The sequence below is a fragment of the Perognathus longimembris genome, chromosome 5 (assembly GCF_023159225.1).
Source record: "Perognathus longimembris pacificus isolate PPM17 chromosome 5, ASM2315922v1, whole genome shotgun sequence".
Classification (NCBI taxonomy): Eukaryota; Metazoa; Chordata; class Mammalia; order Rodentia; family Heteromyidae; genus Perognathus; species Perognathus longimembris.
This window is the reverse complement of record NC_063165.1, coordinates 63,245,979-63,254,978: the sequence shown is the minus strand read 5'-3', so window position 1 is coordinate 63,254,978 and position 9,000 is coordinate 63,245,979. Positions and strand designations below refer to the sequence as shown.

Below are 9,000 nucleotides of genomic sequence, written 5' to 3'. Positions count from 1 at the left end.
CAGATGGATGACTTTAAAAGGATCACTTGTTTGGCAGTACTATGTAGCCCAAAGCCCCTGAGGAAGGCAGGCAGGCAGGCAGGCAGAGTAGGTATGAAGGAGCACAGACTCTGAGAGCAAACAGGACATGACTAGAATTCCAACTTCATCAACACCTGCTAATTGTGACCATGGCCTTGTTACTCAAACACATACTGTGCTTATCTGCTTTCCTTACTGGACACTGATATCAGAAGAAGAAGTTACTACAGAATCAAATACAGTGCAGTTAAAATATTAGACAAAGAACAGTTTGGGCATGGTCTATGAATTTGAAAAGCAATTGCCTGGTGGTAATGAGGAGGAGGTCAAGTCACATAGTTCAACCTCTGCCCAAGTTAGTAAGGTTTATACAAAGAAATGCTGTGACTAGACCCAATACAAAGTTCCAAGTGCATAGAAGACAATCCACAAATACTGCTTTCCTAGCCCTTCCTCTGTATAGAGGGCCCAGTGAGAAATTGCCAGACATTTCTTCAAATGGCTAACAGTTTGCCAGGTATCTAGGTTCTAAAGGGCAGACTCAAGAGTAGGTTTCAGCTGGATAAAAGGAGTAATTTTAATTAGTGATGTAACAGAGCTGCCTTGATGATAGTAGTTATTAAAGAGGAAGCCTGTTGTTAGGGGCAAGGTAAAAACTGGGTCAAGGGTACTTGAATAATGGGCATTCATCAAGTTTTATTTAGGTGGTCTCACAACACTCTCCCCTTCATGCTATGACTGTCAAGAGCAGGAAGCTTTCTGATCTGTCCTCAGTCTAGGTCTGAATTTGCCTGACATGTCTCTATAGTCAGCCACTGATATCAATATCCAGTGCACAGAACCTAGACTACACAGACAAGCACTTCTGGCCACCTCCCAAACCACCACCCACGGCTCAAGACATCCCCTTCTCTCTCTTTTTGCACTGTATTAACACATTCCCAACTGTTCTCCTTACTTCCTTTTCTTTCTCCCTATACTCTTCTGAATCTAGCAGCTAGGCTATCTCTCTAAGAACTCTATTGCTTCTCTTCCCTTCCAGGGCAAGGCCAGAGTGTAGTTGAAGGAACTCACACCCTCCTCCCTGCTTTCCTTCCTTCACGCCTGCTCTTTACTCTCCCACACTCACTCTGGCTTCACTATCCTGCAAACAACAGATTTGGGGGGTATTTGTTCTTCTGCTCTTCAGCAGGAAATGCTCTTCTTTCCCCAGCTACTAGGTGGCTTGCTCTCTGTTGAAATATTTTCAAATAAGGTAAGTTCTTGAGACTGTCAGAACTGTCTCTGTCCCTGCACTCTTTTCTACAATCTGAAATACGATCAAGTTCATTTCTTCATGCCTTATCTTTGCCCATGAGAATGGAGGCTCTAGGAGGGTGAGTTTTTGCTCTATTCCCAGTCCCACCCTAGCACCTGCCATAAAGAGACACTTTAAGAAAAGAGTGACAAATGAATGAGCACATATTGGGCAGCTCTTGAGTAGAACAGCCCTCTAGTCTAGTCTCAGGTCTGAGTCCAGTTCTGTGACATCATATATCAAAAGAACTCATCACGGTTCTCGGGGAAGACGGCGGAGGACAAGCAGAGCCCTAGCAGAGCTCCCTCCGATATCGTAATTTTCTCACCCCATAGAAACTTTTACTCCTAGAAAGACAGCCAAAGTAAGTTCTAACAGTACAGGGATTCTGACCAGGTAGGAAAAAATCGACTTTGTTCGTCTGAAAACACAGATTTGAGCTCCGGGCGGCATCCCGCCGCTGCGCCAGTGCCGACTCCGGCACTGTGCTCGGCACAGCCCCCCCCCCCCCCCCCCGCACTTCGTGCAGCTAAAGCGCTCAGTGTAGACCTGCGAGAAATACTCCTATCGGCGGCTGAGCACGGACGACCTGACACCGCAGAGACAGCGTGAGTATCCCACGAACGATATTCTCACTCGTGCCCAGAGACCAGCTTCTGGAAGGCATCCCTGTCCCCACCGCCAGAGCAAAGCGCCATCTTTGCCACTGACATAGGGTCAGACCAGATTGGAACTGAAGCGGGCCTGGGAAAAGCGAGGTCAAAAAAGCCATCTTTGAAAAGGGCAGGAGGGGCGGAATCAGTGAGAACCAGCTCCGCCCAGAAGAACGCCCCCTGCCTTGATGGGAGGCGAGTCCTGGTCCACGGCTGAGCCAGAGATGCCCCGCCCTGCCCACCAGAATTTCTAAATTTAAAGCAAAAGCTGCAAGCAGCTACCGGGGGTACGGAAACACCAGAGGGAGGAACAAACAGTTCCTGGGACAGCTAAACGGGCCCGTCACAGAGGAAGCTAATTCCCAGCCCAAAACGCAGCTGCATTCCATACCCACCTATGCCAAGGAGGCCGCCTCCCTCAGGCAAGCAACTCTCAGCCGAGCAAAACAGGCCAGGGGCGCCCCTCCCTGCTGAGTTCACAGCCTAGTCAAGTCCAGGCATCAAACGCAGCGGCCCCACAGCAGACAGAGGAACCACAGTTCCTGAGACTGCTCACGTCCCCATCTACAGAGGACGCCCAAGGCCTGCCTGCAAGCTTTGTGAACCTCAGAGACCCACGATTGCACCAACGGGAGAAGGGTCAGAACAGATCCACCCCTTGCCAACTGAAATCAAGTCAAACCAGCCAATCAGGAAAATAGACTGCAGACCATTGCAGGCAAACCAGAGACTGGGGAGAAACCACCCAAACAAGGAGGACTCTTTTTTTTTTTTTTTTTTTTTCTTGTCAAACATGTTTTTTTAACTTTTTAAAAATTTTCTTTTTAATTTCTTCACATCTGAGACATCATTGGTTGTTTTCGTTGTTTGTTTTTTATTTGTTTGTTTGTTTTCCATTTTTACCGGTTTGTTTTATCAAGTTGTTTTGTGTTTATTTGTTTGGGTTGTTCCTTTTCTGTTATTTTCCTTTTTATTTACTTTTTCTTCTTTTTAAAATAATTTTTCTCTGTTTTATGTATCTGTCTTCTAGTATTTTTAATTTATTTCTCTCGTTACGTTCTCTTCCTTTAAAAATTACTTTCCTATGAATAACACCTCCACTCTTTTCTGCTAACTCTCCAGTGTCTGTCATTTTAACCTTGTTCTTTCTACTGATTCTACTCTTCTCCACATTTCCACATCACTGAAACTAAACCAAAATCACCCCCCCCCCCAATACATTTTACTCTATTCTCTTTACTACCTCCAACTTACCCTCCAGACTTACTGCCTGGACCTCCAGGTTGCACTGACTCCTGGTTATTGGATAGAGGGTATCCCAGCTTAATATGAGTGAATCAAGGGGGTTCTTAGAGAAAGACAGTCCTAAAAGAACTTAATATAAAAACAAGAATTGTGTATAGGGTTGTAACAGTAAATAAGTAACTACTGAATACAGGGCCCAGGATCAGTTGTTATATTGAAATTGTATTCTCTAGGAACACCAAATCTAACTTTATAGACAGGTATGCAAATTATCTGTATATAATTGTGAAACTGTAAGATTTACACAAAAGTGCTTGGCAAGGGCTGCTTTGGGTCTTAAAAGGTGCTCACAGGTGCTGGTAGACTGGCATTCCCAATTCAAATGGGCAGAAGAAACACAAGAAAGATGGCAAACAATGAAGTCTTATCCCCCACTCAAAACAAGCAGGAAGCAGAGCAGTCAATCAAAAACATAGAAGAAAACCCCCAAAATGCTCTACAAAGTCTACTGATAAACATGATAAATGAAAAGTTTGAATCTCTTCAGTAAATTATGTTAGAGCGTGAGGAGGCAAAGCAAAAATTAATGGAGAATTTCATGGCATCCACAAATAGAAAGATAAATGAGCTTCAAGAGTCAAATGAAAAGATAGCTACCCAGCTTAAAGATTTGAGAGACAACACTCAAAACCAAAGTAATGAAGTTAATGAAGTAAAGAAGTCCATACAGGACCTAAGAAATGACATGGAATTCATCAGGAAAGACCAGTCAGAAGGAAAAGAGATTCAAAATCAAGTAGCTAGCTTACAGTCCCGACTAACTGAAGCAGAGGATCGAATCTCAGGAGCTGGAGATTCCTTAGATTCTATGGAGAAAGATCAAAAATCAATACAAATCCAGTCCAAGCAACAAAACAGATCGCTACAGAAGATTCAAGACACAATCAGGAAGCCCAATTTAAGGATAATAGGTATTGAGGAAAACTTGGAGAAAGAGGTTAATGGGATAGGCAACCTATTTAACAGAATATTAGCTGAGAACTTCCCAAACATCCAGAAGGAAAGGCCTATACAGATACAAGAAGCATTTAGAACCCCAAATCGACCAGACCAGAATAGGACGTCCCACCGACACATTGTGATCAAAACAGCTTCAGCAGAGTGCAAGGAAAAAATACTCAAAGCTGTTAGGGCAAAGAAAACAATCACATATAAAGGAAAAGCAATCAGAATTACTCCAGACTTCTCAGCAGAGACCATGAAAGCAAGGAGAGCCTGGAATGAAGTATACCAAACTCTAAATAAAAATAACTACCAACCAAGAATTCTGTACCCAGCCAAACTCTCCTTCATAGCTGAAGGTCAAATAAAAGTCTTCCACAATAAGGAAAAACTGAAACAATATATCTCCACCAAACCAGCTTTACACAAAATCCTTAAAGATGTAATATACAGGGAAAATAATCAAGATCCCAACACAGACAGAGAAATGAACCCTAATTAGTAAACACTAGATCAAGAAATGGGAAGACACAGCTTTAAACAAGATAGTGATAGTGAAAGGAACAAACTATCATCTCTCAATCCTAACTGTCAACATTAATGGACTTAATTCTCCAATCAAACGACATAGGCTCATAAGTTGGATCAAAAATCAAGATCCATCTTTCTGCTGCCTCCAAGAGACACATCTATCCAGCAAAAGTAAACATCTTCTAAAAGTGAAAGGCTGGAAACAAATCTATCAAGCAAATGGCCCCCATAAGCGGGCTGGAGTTGCAATCCTAGTATCAGACAACATTGACTTCAAATTAAAAAAGGTAAGAAGAGACAAAGAAGGTTACTACATACTAGTAAAAGGATCTCTCCAACAGGAAGAAATAACCATCCTAAATATCTACACACCAAATGCAGGAGCACCCAACTTCATCAAACAAACACTACTGGCTCTAAAAACATTCATAGACCCAAACACATTGATAGTTGGGGACTTTAACACTCTACTATCACCTCTGGACAGATCAACACGCCAAAAACTGAACAAAGAAACCACAGAACTAAACAATTGCATAGACCAACTAGACTTAATCGACATCTACAGAATATTCCACCCAGCAAGGACAGAATACACGTTCTTTTCGGCAGCACATGGAACATTCTCCAAAATAGATCACATCTTAGGGCACAAAGAAAATCTGTACAAATTCAGAAGTATCAAAACCATTCCCTGCATTCTCTCAGACCACAATGGAATAAAATTAGAGCTCAACTCAATCAGCCACCACAGAAAATCCCACAATTCATGGAGACTAAAGAACACAGTGCTGAACCATCAGTGGGTCATTGAAGAAATTAAAACGGAAATTCAAATGTTTATGGACTTCAACCAAGTTGAGGACACAAAGTACCAGCTCCTTTGGGACACAGCAAAGGCAGTACTCAGAGGAAAATTTATATCTCTGAGTACATACATCAACAAACTGGAGAAACAGCAACTGAATAATTTAAAGAAACACCGTAATTTTCTGGAGAGAGAACAGCAAGCCAAACCCCAAGTCAATAGACGGAAGCAAATAATTAAAATCAAATCAGAATTAAATCAATTAGAGGCGAAAAAAACCATCGAAAGAATCAACAACACAAAGAGTTGGTTCTTTGAAAAAATCAACAAGATAGACAGACCCCTGGCAAACCTGACCAAAAAACGAAGGCAGCACACTCAAATAAACAAGATAAGAGATGAAACAGGTAACAACACCACAGAAATAACAGAAATTCATAAAATAATAAGGGACTATTTTGCAAACCTTTATGCCAACAAATTCGAGAACTTGGAAGAAATGGATGATTTCCTAGAAAAATTTGATACCCCCAAACTCAACCATGAAGATTTAAACCTTCTAAACCGACCCATGTCCAGTATTGAAATAGAAACGGCAATAAATGATCTCCCATCCAAGAAAAGCCCAGGTCCAGACGGATTCACTGCAGAATTCTACAAGGCCTTCAAAACAGAACTCACACCAATATTTCTCAAACTCTTCAATGAAATTGAAAGAGAACGTTCACTACCAGACTCATTTTATGAAGCCAGTATAACCCTCATCCCCAAACCAGGCAGAGACTCATCATGGAAAGAGGACTACAGACCAATCTCCCTGATGAACATAGATGCAAAAATTCTCAACAAAATTCTGGCCAATCGACTTCAACAGGTCATCAAAAAAATCATATACCACGATCAAACTGGATTCATCCCAGGGATGCAAAGCTGGTTTACTATATGCAAGTCAATTAATGTAACTCAACACATCAACCGGAGCAAGCTAAAGAACCACATGGTTTTATCTCTGGATGCGGAAAAAGCGTTCGATAAAATCCAGCACCCATTTATGCTAAAAGCCCTGGAAAAACTGGGATTCCAGGGAACATTCCTGAATATAATCAAGGCAGTTTATGACAAACCAACAGCAAGCATAACTCTAAATGGTGAAAAACTAAAGCCATTCCCTTTAAAATCAGGAACAAGGCAGGGATGTCCACTCTCTCCCCTGCTCTTCAACATAGTACTAGAATTCCTAGCCAGAGCAATTAGGCAAGAAGAAAATATAAAGGGGATCCAAATAGGAAAAGATGAAGTTAAACTTTCTCTCTTCGCAGATGACATGATCCTATACCTAAAGAATCTTATAGACTCTACCCCCAAGCTACTAGAGCTGATCCAAAACTTTGGCAAAGTTGCAGGATATAAAATAAACCTTCAAAAATCAATGGCCTTTCTCTATGCTAACAACCCGAAGATCGAGGCTGAAATCAGGAAAGCAACTCCTTTTGCAATAGCCCCCCAAAACGTAAATTACCTAGGAATAACCTTAACCAAAGAAGTGAAAGACCTTTTTGATGAGAACTTTAAAAGCTTGAAAAATGAAATTAAGTCAGAACTAAGAAAATGGAAAAACCTCCCATGCTCCTGGATTGGGAGGATTAATATAATCAAAATGGCAATATTGCCAAAGGCTATGTACAAATTCAATGCAATACCCATTAATATCCCAACACCATTCTTTAATGAAATAGAGGAAGCAATCCAGAAATTCATATGGAACAATAAAAGACCTAGGATAGCAAAAACACTCCTAAGCAGAAAGAACAGTGCTGGAGGAATTACAATACCCAACTTCAAGTTGTATTATAAAGCTATAGTAATAAAAACAGCTTGGTATTGGCACCGGAACAGGCCTGAAGACCAATGGAACAGAATTGAAGACCCAGAAATGAACCCACAGAACTACGCCTACTTAATCTTTGATAAAGGAGCTAAAACAATAGTATGGAAGAAAGATAGCCTCTTTAACAAGTGGTGCTGGCAAAACTGGCTCAACACATGCAACAAACTAAAACTAGATCCTTATATATCACCCTGCACCAAACTCAATTCCAAATGGATTAAAGACCTTGAAATCAAAGCACACCCTGAAAACACTAAAGGAAGGAGTCGGAGAAACACTTGGGCTCCTTGGTGCAGGATGGAACTTCCTTAACAAAGACCCAGAAAGGCTACAAATCAAAGAAAGGTTGGACAAATGGGACTGCATCAAACTGCAGAGCTTCTGCACGGCAAAGGACATAGCTCGCAAGATAAACAGAAAGTCCACAGACGGAGAAGATCTTTACCCGACATTCAACAGACAAAGGCCTCATCTCTAAAATATATGCAAAACTAAAAAAACTACCTTCTTCCAAAACAAAACCGCAAAGAACCAATAGCCCCCTCATCAAGTGGGCTAAAGACCTACAAAAAGACTTCTCTGATGATGAAATGAGAATGGCCAAGAGACATATGAAAAAATGCTCTACATCACTGGCCATAAAGGAAATGCAAATCAAAACAACATTGAGATTCCATCTCACCCCAGCAAGAATGTCATATATCAAGAAAACTAACAATAACAATTGTTGGAGGGGATGTGGCCAAAAGGGAACCCTACTTCATTGTTGGTGGGAATGTAAACTGGTTCAGCCACTCTGGCAAGCAGTATGGAGATTCCTCAGAAGGCTAAATATAGAACTCCCCTATGACCCAGCAGCCCCACTTTTGGGTATCTATCCAAAAGCCCACAAACAAAATCACAGTAATGCCACCAGCACAACAATGTTCATCGCAGCACAATTTGTCATAGCGAGAATCTGGAACCAACCCAGATGCCCCTCAGTAGACGAATGGATCAGGAAAATGTGGTACATATACACAATGGAATTTTATGTCTCTATCAGAAAGAATGACATTGCCCCATTTGTAAGGAAATGGAAGGACTTGGAAAAAATTATACTAAGTGAAGTGAGCCAGACCCAAAGAAACATGGACTCTATGGTCTCCCTTATTGGGAATAATTAGTACGGGTTTAGGCAATTCATAATAGAGCATCAAAAGGCCCAATAGCTATACCCTTATGAACACATAAGATGATGCTAAGAGAAATGAACTCCATGTTGTGGAAACAACTGTTATATCACAGTTGTAACTACTTTCAACGTCCTATGTTTATCTGTAGCTTTTATTATTGATGATGTTCTTGTATCACCTTCCTGTGGTTGTACTTACCCTATCGCTGTAATCTTATCTGAGTATATTGGAAACAGTGTTTATGGGTATTGGAAGTAGGAAATTCAAAGGGAATACCAAATTTGAGAGACACAGGGTAAAAAAAAGAGAAACAACTACAAAAGCAATACATGCAAAACTGTTTGGTGTAAGTGAACTGAACACATCGGGGGGGGGGGTGG

The 9,000-nt window shown here is 41.3% G+C and overlaps 1 protein-coding gene across 2 annotated transcripts in view; it reads right to left on the bottom strand.

Annotated features, from left to right (window-relative positions):
• Positions 1-9,000, bottom strand: part of Abcc5 (ATP binding cassette subfamily C member 5) — an 86,182-nt gene that overhangs the window by 39,990 nt on the left and 37,192 nt on the right. The gene's annotated exons all lie outside the window — the stretch shown is intronic.